At 47.6% G+C, this 12,503-nt stretch overlaps 1 protein-coding gene across 2 annotated transcripts in view; it reads right to left on the bottom strand.

The window, feature by feature from the left end:
- Window positions 1–12,503, bottom strand: part of MYOF (myoferlin) — a 127,200-nt gene that overhangs the window by 109,690 nt on the left and 5,007 nt on the right. The window lies entirely within an intron of this gene.

Here is a 12,503-nt window from a genome sequence, read left to right on the forward strand (position 1 = left end):
CCCAGGGCCTCTGCATCTCCAGCTTGTTGCAGAAAGAAGCCAACAAAGCTAACCTTTGGCATGCAGGTGTCACCATTTTATAAATGAGGACGCTGAGGCTCAAAGGAGTTAAGAAAGGTGTCTGAGCTCACACACGGCAGTGGTGCCCTGCGAGGACCTGGACTCCCTCCCACAGGCCTCGGCACAAGGTGATACACACATCAACACTCTCTAGGACCCACAGAGAGTTAGGGGTTTCCTTTACTCCTGGTTCACCTTTTCTGAAGACACAAGGTCATCTTTCTCTGTGTTGGAGACTCGATAGCACACCTACCTAGGTTGAGTAAATGTTAATCTAGCTGGTGTTTAAGTTTTCTTGGAGCAAAATCCAAAGAGCAAGGGCTTCTATGAGGCCTAAGTCCCCAGATCCTTAGCAAAATAAAAGCTAATGTTTGAGTACAAAATGCTTTGTAAGCATTAGTTCATCTGTTTTCAGAAAACAAAACAGTTTTTCCTCCTGTGTGTCTCTTTTACTATTACACAAAACACAACACTTCTGACACCAGATGTATGAAGGGGGATCCCCCACCAAACAATTTTCTCTGATGCCGGATGGGTGCTCTACAATTAACTCCATTCTGACGCTGTCTACCTGGGATAGCAACAGATCTCACAGGTAAGGGTCTCAGTCTCACAAGATTGCCGCCCTTCTCACTTCAGACACCAAGAGCAGGTCCAAGTGGTCACCTGTGCTTCTGACAGTTTGGCTATGAATGAGGTTCCTATGATTCCCCCTCCCCCCCGACCGTGGGTTCCATTAATTTGCTAGAGCGTCTCAGAACTCAGGGAAACACTTATGTTACCAATTTATTAACGAATGTGATAAAGGATACACATGAATAGCCAGATGAGATACATAGAGCAAGGTCTGGGCGGGTCCCGACTTTGTCCCCATGGAGTTAGGGCGTGTCACCCTCCCAGTACAAGGATGTGTTCCCCTACCTGGAAGCTCCCAGAACCCTATATCTTTGGGGTTTTATGGAGGCTTCATCTCGTAAGCAGGATCAACCATTAATTCCATTTTCAGCCCCTAGAGGAGTGGGAGCGAGGCTGAAAATTCCAAGCTTCTAATTCTGGCTTGGTTTTTCTGGTGACCAGCCCTCATCCAGGAGCCCACCCAGAGCTGCATGGGAACAAAAGCTGCTCCTAACGCTTTTACCACCTAAGAAACTACAAGGGTTTTAGAAGCTCTATGCCAGGAACAGGGTTTCAGGAGGAGACAAACAGATATTGTCTATTATCTCATGTTATGTATTCTCCTTAAAGACCCTAGGAGAATTTCCTAGGGTTTAATTTCCATGCCCCTTTCACAGCTAAGGAAACTGAGAAGCAGGGTGACGTACTCAAAGTCACCCAGTTAGTAAGTAGAAGGGCCATGTTTTGAACCCAGGAAGTCTCTGGTTGGTGGCCACCCTTTGAACCACTCTTCAGCTTCCGCTCTACTGATGTGTAATGTAGGAGGTGGTGTGTTTTGTTCAGCTGAATGTCACATTGCTAAGGCTCCCAGAGCAGGGCCAGCAGTGGGACTAAGCACCTCATTTTCCCAAGACCTCAGCATAGCAAAGCCATGAATCATCGCCCTCCTTCAGCTAAGCATTAACTTTTCCACTTGAGTGGGCTCCCCATCGCCTCACTGGTTCCTCTTGTTAAACTGCAGCATGACCCTCCTCATGGGCTGGACCTACGCAGATTAGCCCTGACTGCGGTCCTTCCGTGTGGCCCCACAGCCCCTCACTGTGGCTGATTCTGATGCCACCCAGCAGCTGTCCTGATTCCCTCCCCCACACTTCCATGTTGAGCCCACTCACCCCTCCCCTCCCACAGAAACCTCTCAGCCTTCCTCTCTGGTTACAGTACTAGTGTTCTTGAGAGAAAGGGGATCTGTGCAAAGGATTTTTAAACAGATGGGGCAGGGCAAAAATGTCTTCTATCCGCAATTACAGCAGCTCCTTCTAAATAACCACAGACAGGTGCCAGGCTGTGCAGTCTCTGCCTGTCTCTAAATCCTTAAGAGGAGCCCATTCTCACCCCCATTTTACAGGCAAGGAATTGAGAGAAGCTGGTTAACTTGTCTAAGGTCACACAGCTGATAAGGAAACAGAGCCAGAATCTAAACCTGTCTTTTTGGCTCCAAACCCGAGTGTGTGTTTGCTACCACACCTCAGTGTCTCATTGGAAGCTGCCAGAAACACTGGGTAAAGAAGACGCATAACATGAAACATTCACTCAAGTACTGGTTTTACTGTTTAGTACTCATTAGTGTGATTAATTAATGACTTTGTACTATAAATTCAGTAGAGAATTGTATTTTTTAAAAATCAGTTATATGCTCAGTACAAAAAGTGATGCCTAGCATAAAATAGTTTCTTAATAAACTATTGATAAACGAATGACTGAGTGAATTGTTACATAGTAAGAACTCAATAAATTCATAGTAAGAACTATGGGGTAAAAAAGAAGATGCATAAATATCATACATGTGATGGGCATGGCATCCTGGGAGGTGACCACAGGGAAGTCCAAGGTCAGGTTTCAGGGCATGCTGAGTCTCTCTAAGGCTATTTGCTCCAACACAAAATATTACATCTGTGAGTTTTGGGGGGAGAGAATTTGTTGCTCTCATCAGATTCTCAAATGAGTTAGTCACCTTGGCAAAGGTTTGGAATTTCTGCTTTCGACAAGCATGAAATGGTACCATTAATCATTCATTCTCCAGCTCACCACCACCCTTGCTGCCATAACCATGGCTGGGTGGTTGGAGAATTAAGTCAGGGGGAAGTGAATCTGAACCCTGGGACCACACAGATCTTCAAGAGAGGAGATGGCCAACTATAAGAGATCTCAGAAAGTAAATAAAGCAAGTAATTTTCAGAAATTGGGCACAGGAGCTTGCAGTCGTACTTGAGTCACCCAAGGATGGTATTGAAGCAACATCTCAGTTTCCAGTTCCCCAGGATTCCAAGCAGGGAGCTAAGGCAGGGGCAAGGGTGCCAGAGGGGCTGTGGAAAGAGTCAGTGCTTGCTCATCTGGACTGACTGACAAGCCTGGTTGTCACAGTAGGAGAGGAAACTCTGCAAAGCTATCTCGATGCTCAGGCTGGTATTACTGACCCTCCCACCACCAGTAAGAACAGGATTGGTCCAGAGTCCGCAGCTGAGGAGTATTGAAAAGGTCACTTTTTTATTTATTAAGCACCCGCTGTGTGCTGGTAACTGGGGAAACAGAAGAGTGTAAGAGTGTAAGACAATTCCGGGTCTCCAAACGTTCCACGAATGGAGAACATGGGCTACAGGACAGAGGAACCAAACAAACCCATGTGCATGTTTTCACCAAGTAGCAAAAAGCCCACCATGGTCTTGCCTGCTTCACGCTCGTGCTGGAGTTTCCTGCTGTAAGAGGGTCAGTAATGGGAATAGTGAGTGGCTGGGCCAGGCAAAGGACCTCATAGCTCAGCCCGTAAGAAAGGTCCAGTGAGCTCTTCCACAAACCTTAAACATCTTCATTCTTCTGTCCAACAATTATCTTTGAATTATTGCTTGTCAGGCACTGAGCTGGACATTGTGGGAGATACAAATATACCCGAGGCATGGTTCCTGCCTTCAGGTGGTCCAGTGGGGACAGAGATGTGGACAAGTGACTGATATAGACAGAAGCCTTCAGTTGCCAACAGAGGAGTAAAATGAGAGTACAAATTCAGAAGAAGGGGAGGTGACTTCAGGCTGTGGGACCAGGTAGGCCTCCCAGAGGAAGCAGAGGCTGGGCTGGGGATCAAAGAACAAGGGGGGGCCTGATGTGGGGCTGGGAAGAAAAGGTCACTCCAGGTGGGGGAAGTAGGGTGGGTGGGTCAGCCACGGAAGTAGAGAGAACAGGTCTCATCTGGGGACACTGCACTGCCCAGTGCCTGGAACCAGGGGATGTGGAAAGGACTACAGGCAACTGCGTGGGAAGGTTGTGGTCACTGTGAAGCCGTAAGTGCCAGGCTAAGCTTCATTCGGCTGAGATAAGCCACTTAGGAAGGAGGGAGTTAGAAACTGGACTTTATAACGTCAAGAAGTTCATAATCCAAAAAAAACTATCAAGTTGCCCAACAATTCTTCCAATATATGATCCTGAAGAATGATTTAGTTGTGTGTGGAGAACAAAGGGGACTGGCCGAGTCCCAGCAGATGTAGGCTGATCGCAGAGCAGGTGGGACTTTCCAGGTGGAACTTCCTGGGCTCCTGGCTCTTACACACACTGTTCACGAGAATGGACCACCCTCTATCCTGAATCACTAAATGAAGCCAATCATACCTTCAAATTTCCTCAGTTGAATTCTGTGTGTGTTTTTTTAATATATCTTTATTGATTTCAGAGAGAGGAAAGGAGATAGAAACATCAATGATGAGAGAGTCATTGATCCGCTGCCTCCTGCACGCCCCCTACTGAGGATCAAGCCCGCTACCCGGGCATGTGCCCTGACCAGGAATCGAACCCCGATCGCCTGGATCTTAGGTTGATGCTCAACCGCTGAGCCACACCCGGCCGGGCCAGTTGAATTCTGTTTTTAAAAGACAAAGCAATCTAACTCAGGACTAGTCTGACTCTAGCCCCATGAATTTAACCACTGCACCTCTATCTCCCTAGCTCATACGAGATTAAGTTGCTGGCATTAGCTCCTCTCCTCCTGGGAAAAACCAGTTCTCCCTTCTGGAGAATCCCTTCCAAGGAGGAGACTGTTTTTTATCAAAATGTGCGTACATGGCATTTTGTTGAAAGCCTATTCTCACACGTAAACATGTCAACCAAAAAAAAAAAAAGTAGATAAATTCCTCTTTAAAAAAAAATAGAGCCCGGCCAGGCTTGGCTCAGCGGTTGAGCATTGACCTAGGATCCAGGAGATCGGGGTTCGATTCCTGGTCAGGGCATATACCCAGGTTGCAGGCTCGATCAATGACTCTCTCATCATTGATGTTTCTATCTCTCTCTCTCCCCCTCCTTTCCTCTCTCTGAAATCAATAAAAATATGTGTGTGTGTTTTTTTTAAAAAAAGATAAATTCCTTTATTATCAGAAGCCACAGAGTCACACCTTTATATTATTCAATTATTCAATTCCACCTCTTTTTTTAAAAAGGTTGAAATTCCAGGCACTAAACATCAGATTACATTACAGAAAACTTCCTTTCTCTATCTTACCACCTCTCCCTGTTCTCACTCTAATGTTATTAAGATGACTGTTTCTTCCTATGGAAAGGAATTAAATACTTTCAGCCCAGACATAACAACAGATTCAAGTGCAGAATACACCCTAGACCAGGACTCAAGGCATTCTTTGGGACATTTCCTGTTTTCTGATTAGCTACGCCTGCTTCTCTCTCAGTTCTGTGAAGGTCACCATTGCAGTAATTAACCTGCATGCCAACTTCTGAGTAACATTTCCCTGAGAACTGAACAAGCACTCTTCACCAAGCCAGCACGCACCCTCTTGCACGGAACCATTTCCTTTGCTATTCACGAGGCTCAAGAGACACCTTGACTCCTAAGACTGGATTGCTGAGAGGACCGATGTGATAGTTAATTTTATGTGTCAACTTGGCTAAGCTGTAAAGCCAGTTGTTTGGTCAAACACTACTCTAGATGTTGCTGTTAAGGCATTTAATAAATGTGATAAACATTTACAATCAACTGTCTTTATGTAAAGCAGATTACTCTCCATATGTGGGTGGGCCTTGTCCAAATAGTTGAAGGCCTTAAGAAAAAAACTGAGGTACTGAGGTTCCCTGGAGAAGGAATTCTGCCTCAAGACTGTAACACACAAAACCTGCCAGAGTTTCCAGCCTGCTGGCCTGCCCCACAAATTTCAAACTTGCCAGTCCCCTTACAATCAGGAGCCAATTCCTTAAAATCAATCAATCTCTCTCTCTCCATCTCTCTCTCTCTCTCTCTCTCTCTCTCTCTCTCTCTCTGTATGTAGGTATGTATGTGTGTGTGTTACACTTCTCTGGAGAGCCCTAATACAACAAGTAACACCAGGTACCCATAGAAGTAACATCGACAATGGTAGTAACACATTTTAAATACTTCCAAAGACAAGCCATCTCACAGATCTTAGCAGTTCTGCAGGGAAAGGACAGGTGTTGGCCCAGCATTTCTGACTCAGCATTTCAAATCAGTCAACTCTCCATTTTTATAAGCTGCTATCTCTAGGAGACATAAGGTTCAACCACTGACCTGAGAGTCCCTCGTGTGAATTTAGAATAGATAATCTCTAAGTTTTCTTCTAGGTACATAAGTCTTATGAAGCCCCCAGAGTCCTGACTGGTTAGATTGCTGTGTCTTACTGAAATAGCCCCAGGAGAAGTGAGGGTGCTATTTACAAAGCTTCCCTATGTAACTCAGTTCTCTAATAGGCAAAGTAAGTAGATTAGGCATGCAGCTAAACTTGACTTTCCATTCAGAAGTATTTCTTTACCTTCTCTGGGTCCCCGGGTCAGGGACTCTTCGTTTTGAGAAATATTCACACAAAGTCACCCACTATTTGGCCTAGAATTTCACAGATGCCACCCCCACCCCTAAAGCCCATTCATGCATGGTTAACAGTTATTAAGTACTCTGAACTAGTCACTGTTCCCAGTGCCTTCTGCGGACTGTCTCATTTAACCTTTACAACACCCTAACAGGTAAATTCTGTTATGATCATTCCCACTTACAAAGGAGGAAACTAAGACACAGAAAGGTTAAGCAATTTATGAGAGGCCACACAGGTAGAAAGTGGTAGAGCTGGGATCCAGGCTCTGGCAGACAGGGACACAGAGCAGTAGCCAAAGACTAGGTAATAACTGCCTGAAGGCTGGAGCTTCTTTTATTAATATTGTTATTCTCCCCGGGGCACTCGCTCACAGTGATTTCTCCGTGACTGGAGTTAACTGGACTTCAAAAGCTCATAAGTATTATTACTAGAGTTGCTTTAATGATTAAGTGAGAGGATGAATATAAAGTGCTCAGCACAGGGCCCAGCACACTCAAAACCAGCAAGAGCTATGACTTCTTATTACAGTACCTGAGCAGTACCCCTTGTGGACCCCAGGCTGTGGAGCCCTTCCTGGAGGGCAGGGCCCCAGAGGAAGTGCTCATTGGCACTGGGCACAGCCCTGGTGGAGCAATTCTCTCACATGGCTCTGTTCCAGATCTCTGCGGCCTGCCTGGGGCAGCTGGAATGTGGGCAGTGACTGCTTCTCCCTGGCAGTCAGCCTGGCAGCCACCAGCATCTGGGAGAATTTCCACAGGAACCAGGAAGGCTTTGGAAAAAGGCCAGCAGGATAGTCCTCTGTCCTCAGGACTTAGAGGGACCTGGGGGAGCTTGAGATATGTGACCCGTCCAGGTCCAGCTGGCTAAAGCAGTATCTCTTTTTGTTTCCCAAACCTGGCTGCCCTATGGCTCCAGGAGATGTTGCCAAACGGGTTTTAGGGGAAAGGCATTTTGGTCAAAAGGCAGATACAAAGCGAGTCTGTGTTTGTACATTTCTGAAGCAGTCACTGATATCGCTGATAAACAGGAACACCCAGACAAAAAGGCAGGCGGGGTCCCTGCTCTGCTTTCCTCACCCGGTGGCCCCCTGGCCTCTGGAGATGCCCTTTCAGGTATACAAGCTCTTGAATCAAAACCAAATCCCCCAAGGAAACTGCAGCCAAACCCAGTGGATCTGAGCAACCCATATAGAATCTGCTTCCAAAAAGCTGACCCTGGGGACTGGACATGTTCCAGCTCTGCCAACTGCCTGGCTGCAGGTGGAAGAAGCCCAGGTAGGCCAGGCCCCTGGACTGGCTGCCTCGATGGAGAACGGAGCCACGTGCTTTTTTGGTTTGTTCATTTATTTTGCATGTGAGTATCCATTCTATGTGCAGCACGCTAAACACATTCACATCTAACACAAGGGAGGTATTAGAAATCCCCATTTGACAGATGAGGAAACTGAGGTTCCATGATGTGAACTGACTTGCCCAAGACCTTGGAGCTAGTAAGTGGTGGAGCTGAGCTGCAGCCCCAAATCAGTTTCATTTCCAAACCTGTGCTCTTCACCACCTCCATAAGCTGAGGGTGCCAGGCGACCTGCCACCTTTTCACCACTTCCAGCTGAGGTGACTTTGGGCCACTTACCCCAACACTCTGTATCTAGATTTCTTCATGAATAACTATTGGTACCCAATGCCTGGAAATAACGGCTGCCATATATAGGGCTCTTAATATGCCAGGCACTCTCCTAAGGGCTTCATATATATTATTGTTGCTATTACTATCCTTATTTTGAGGCACAGTAACATTAAGTAGCTTGTCCAGGGTCACCTGCTACTAAGAAACAAAGCCAGAATTTGAATGCAGGTGTCCTGGCTCCTAACCTCTCCTGCCTCTGGCTGGTATGTTTCTGACGCATAATTTGCTAGACAATGAATGAAGGCTGCTGCACGGCAAATTCCCTGCAAGCTCAGCTTGAGGAGATGGAGAGTTCCTAGACTTTCCAAGGGGCCACTCAGGGCCTGAGTGTCCTGTAAAAAGGGATGGGAAGTTCGCCTCGCACTGCTGCGTCTGAGATCAAAGGAGAAAGCGTGGAAGTGCCTAGGGCACGGGGGACACTCCTATGTGTTGGCTGGAATCATAAACTGCCTCCATCAGACAACGTGAAGAGGATCCAGGTCCTCTGCTCTCCCAGACACCAAGAGATGGTATCAAGAGAAAATAAAATAGTCCCAGAAAAGAACTTTGAAAATAAACACAAAGCACTGAGTCAACATCTTTATCATTTGATCCTGTCCCTTCGTGGCAACAAACTTTTCTCTGAATTAGGCTCAAGCCTCAGATCCCAGGCCTCATAACTCATAATCTCTCTGAATGGGATTTTTGCCATTGGCAGCAGTTTCCATCCGCTGTCCTCAGCCCTCCCTCCTGAGTCGTGCGTGGCTTTGACCTCTGAGCTCCTTGGAGAGCCAGGCTGGCCAGTTGCTGCAGGTCTGCGGCACAGCTGGGAATCAGGAGCGTCTGTGGATTGCTGCCTGGGTCAGGATGGGGGCGGAGCAGAGGCCGGATCAAGGGGGATGCCAAGCCCAAGAAAAGGCACTGTGCACGCAGCGGGCAGAAGGTGCAGGGCCACGAGCCTCAGGGCTGGAGTGCTCGTCCTTCCTTGCCTTTTCCTGGCTGCCCACCTTTGGCCACTTCTTAACCTCTCTGAGACTCAATCTCCTCATCTCAAAAATGAGTATAAACAATATGTGCCCTGGACTCCTATAAGAGTTGTGAAGAACAAATGTGATCGACCAGGAGAGGGCTTCCTATATTGTCCCTACCCTGGGAGGAGACCCCTTCCTCAAGCCACGTCACACACAGGAGGCCATCATAATGTGTCCAGCACATGAGACAAACAGGAGGGCATTTGGAGCCCAAACAAGGCCTCTGCGGCCAGAGGTGTTTGGCTCAAACACACCAATGCCCCAGGCCTTGGCACTGGCCTGACCACATGCCCCCAGGGCTGACTTCGCTCAAGGAAATACAATGGGTAGGAGGTAGCCTGGATGCCAGCCATGGGGACCTGAGCCCTGAGCACGTGTGCGTTATTACTTTTACCCCAGGGCTGGCCCCAGGTAGATACAGCCAAGACCCAGCCTAGGGACACAGGGATGTCACAGCCTCAGCGGCGGGTGTGTAGGTCCCAGCTCCACCTGGAACCTGCTGGGGGACCGTGAAGGAGGCAACCCACCCTCCCCAAGACTTGGTCTCTTCAGCATAAAATGACGAACTTGATTTTTCGGTGAGAGTTAAATGAATAACTGTAGGGGAAGCACGTAGAGCAGGGTTTCTGGGCTAGGAAGCTCTCATCCTAGAATAACCTGTGAGTACTGGAGTGTACTCGGAACTTGGGCGTCCAGCTGGACTGTCAGCCGCATGCGGGAAGGGGCCGCGCCCGGCCGGCTCCTCACCTGGCTCGCGGTGCCCAGCCACAGGCTGGCAGGTGCGCTCTTAACCCACCCGTGCTGAATGAATGCGTGCTTGAGGGAAGCAGGAGCAAAAACCAGCAGCGAGAGGGAGGAGGGAGAGAGACTGGGTTGCCCAGGCAGTGAATCCCGACAGGCAAGGCAGGCAAGCAAAGGGGAATCTTTTTATTTTTTAATAATGAAGGAGAGAAGGGAAAGGATTTTTTTAAAAAACTTATAGGTTGTACTACTGGGAGGTAAAAAAGTGAGGATGGTTATGAACCAAAGAACTGAGTGAGGTGAGGTGAAGATTCACCCTGCCAAGCAAATAGGAAATTTTTAACCCTTTACATAGACAGTAATAAGTAGAGTTTTAGTCACCGCTAATCAATGGCTCCGACTTGGTTATCCGAGGAACTAATTCTCTGTAAGCTATGTGAACTCTGAGCCTCTGAGTCACAGCCGGTCGTAAAGGCCTTCCTTGCCCTGTGGGACTTACCCCGGAGGGCTGGGCTTTCTTTTCTTTGAGCCCTTCGTTCCTCGGTACACATTTTTCCGGCTTAGACCGGGTCCAAGTGGCCCCGACACACTGAACAGCTCCACCCACTCGGAGTGGGGAGGAAGCGTTCATAATTTGACTTGGCTGTTTTAGGGGCAGGTTGTATCTCTCTGTCCATCAGGACCTCAAGGAACACACAGACTCCGGAGTCAGGCGGTCCTGAGCTGAACCCTGGCCTCTCCCTGCCTCAGTTTCCCCATGGGCAAAATAAAGATGATGATAATACCTACTTCCTCACAATGACGTGAGGATTAGGTAAGATCGTCCACGCAGGGGTGGGCATAGTGTAAGAGTTTAATGAAGGATGGTGCTGGTATAAAGTAAGTGGTTGTCACTCTATCTGTCCGCCCTGCCCATCCAGCATCTCCCAGACACCCAAGTTGCTATGAACATTTGAAGCACTTTCTACGCACTTTCTTTTCACTCATGTTCATGGTGGGACTATTGTTCTCTCCACTTTGCAGATGAGACAACTGAGGTACAGAGATGCTGGGCAACAGTGAGTGAGAGTCCTGGACTCTTAGCCGCTATAGCTGTTCTCCCGCTCCCTGTGCTGGCCAATACGGTCATCAACAGCCACATGTGGCTATGCACATTTAAATGAACTAAAATTAAATAGTATTCATGATCCAATTCCTCAGTTAGAGACACTGAGGAGGTAGCTGATGTAGGGTCAAGACCAAGTCCCCTCCGTGGTAACGCAAATCCCCATGCAAGCTGCCGGTTGCAGGGGAGCTGGAGGAGGTCCCGCTAAGGCAGCCCGTGTGCAGACAGGAAGTGGATGCCAGGGCAGGGAGGGGAGGAGGCCGGAGGCCACGCAGTCCCCGAGGGAGAGGCCCTGGGTGCCTCCCTGCCTGACACAGTTCTGGCTTCTGTGAGGCCCAGGAAGTGGATTCTGGGAGATTTCTCTTTAGCTTGAAGGGGGAAAACCCAAAATTAAAAAACCCACATTTTACTTGAGCAAGCTCGAGTGGGTATGTGCCCCTTGCAATTAAACGATTCCTGACCCTTCAGGTGGGACAGCTGGGTAGGAAGAGAAGGGCCTTATGTGAATGAACCACAGCTCAGTTTGGTGGAGGAAATGCCCCCCTTTTGACCTTTGGGAAAACAGCAAACAAAACAGCCATTCAATAGAAATTATTACACAGTGGGTAAGGCAACCATTGCCTTGTCATGGCATATCATTATAGGCCACCGAGCGTTTCATGTATGGATTTTCAACATAAAAACTCGCAGCTTCCTTGCAAGGATCAAGAATGCAGAGTTCTAGGACACAGATGTGCCCCACGTTCAGTATTCAGGAATGTGTGAAGTGGTCCTTTGTCAACCAAACCTCATCCACAAAGCACCCGAGAGAATGTTAAATGTAATTCTTCCTGAAAGGAGGGAGATTGGCTGACTTCTGATGGTTCCTTACAGGACCAAGAATTAGTGACTTCATTGCACTAAGATGTCTCAAATCTCCTGCCAGTTTGTTTCTTTCATGATCAACATTTAAAATGCATATTCAACAACTGTATGGTAATGGATAGAAACTAGACTTTTGGTGGTGAGCACAATGCAGTATGTACAGATCTCAAATTATAATGTTGTACACCTGAAAGTTATATCGTGTTATAGACAAATGTTACCTTGAAAACAAAAATAAATTAAGCTAAATTTAAATTAAATATATATTCAACATGTGCTAGGTGTTAGGGGATATAAAAATCCCATGCCTCTTGACAGGGCCAAATCGCATGGGGATGGAGGAACTCACCAGTAAACCCAAGCCAGACAAGTGCCAGCCACCCCATACTAGCCTTGAGGGCAGGCACAGAAGATATGTTGTGGAAGAAAAACAAGCCAGGCTGATTGATTTTTGAAAGGCAGTTGGGGCTTTATAAATGACTGAGAGCCTAGAAAACGTGCCTTTGAGAAATGTACATTTGAGAGTTCCCCAGGCTTCAACTGGGTGGGGCC

The sequence above is a fragment of the Miniopterus schreibersii genome, assembly GCF_964146895.1.
Source record: "Miniopterus schreibersii genome assembly, chromosome: 14".
Taxonomy (NCBI): Eukaryota; Metazoa; Chordata; class Mammalia; order Chiroptera; family Miniopteridae; genus Miniopterus; species Miniopterus schreibersii.